This window comes from Morone saxatilis, unplaced genomic scaffold, assembly GCF_004916995.1.
Source record: "Morone saxatilis isolate NCDOM2014 unplaced genomic scaffold, NCSU_SB_2.0 Contig18, whole genome shotgun sequence".
Lineage (NCBI taxonomy): Eukaryota > Metazoa > Chordata > Actinopteri > Moronidae > Morone > Morone saxatilis.
In genome coordinates, this window is record NW_023339740.1 from 29481317 (window position 1) to 29482781 (window position 1465).

Sequence of the window (1465 nt, forward strand, 5' to 3'; positions counted from 1 at the left end):
ATCTGCCTCTCTGTGCGTCGGGCCTGGACCTTCATGTGTTCTGCTGTTTGATCAAACTTCACTTTAACTCCTTCACAAACCTTTAACTTCTCCTTTAATGAATGAATGGAGTGGAGGAACTGAAATTTAACTAAAAAGATGAGTGAGGGCAGCACTTATAACTCATAACTCGTTATGGAAACGCAGAAATTGGATTGTTTTTCTCTTCCTTTCCATTGAAGTCTGAATATCATCTTGTAGTGGTCGCTGTTTCTTAGCCGGGGTACCAGTCACACTCTCACACTGACAAATAAGATATTTTTATAATATAACCAGCAAACCCCACAGAGGATTTATACGGCCACCAACCCCTTGTGCTAACAGTAAACACGGCACAGCCACTTCTTTAATCCACACAGGCTATTTTACAGCAAAATATACGAAACCCTCAGTCCCATCATAATAAAGACCTCGATGTGAAACATCATGAGGTTGAGAATTCATAAAGACTTCTGAGAGGAACGGACTGCTCTTCATTACGATCCGTCATTATGTGACATTGGATGTTGGGGACGTTTCAGCTGTGAAACGTTCTGAAGATGGACGACAAAAAGAACATTTTAGGTTCTTCACACCTGAACTCTGACTGTGTTGTTTCATGCAGGCGATAAACACGCAGAACATTCATTACCAACGCTGGAATTTAAATGTACTACTGTACATATAATAACCTCTACTGTAGATATTCTCTATACTTCATACTGTGATCTTTTACATTCCTGCACAAACTGTCCATCTTCCATTGAAAATAACAGACATATTGTACATACTGTTTATCGTTGTCTTTATATTTGTTCATATATTATTGTTCCTTTGACCTCCTCGTTTCCCTTGTTCTGTGTTTATTGTTATGCACCAATATACATGGGAAATTCCTTTATGTGGTAACCTGATGCAATAAAACTCATTCTGACTCTGATCTGAAGTTTCGGTGACTGAAGAACATTTCAAATATTTAATGATATTCATAAAGGCTGCAATACAACAAAGCCTAAAATGAGTAATAACTAATGCTAATGCTATGTTACACTACCACGTATAAACTTCACTCTGATCATTTTAATATAATAATAATTATAATATAATAATGTTTATACACGTTACAAAGTGCTTCACACAGAAGCACAACTTTAGAACGGATTTTACAATATAATAATAATATATGAATATATTATTGTTAAGTGAACCCCCTCTTCACAGCCATGGGATCAGATACACACTAAATTGAACACCAACTCATACCAATGTTAATTGACTATCTTTATGTGTGCACTGCGCTATTTGTGGACCAAAGTATCTGTCAGCTGGTGCCGGAGAGAGACTGCTCTCATTGTATGGCTGCCCGACACAACCAGATATTTATACCTCAGCGAGTACTCAGATCGTGTCTCTGAACAGTTCACACACAGTGACCGTCCTCACGGGA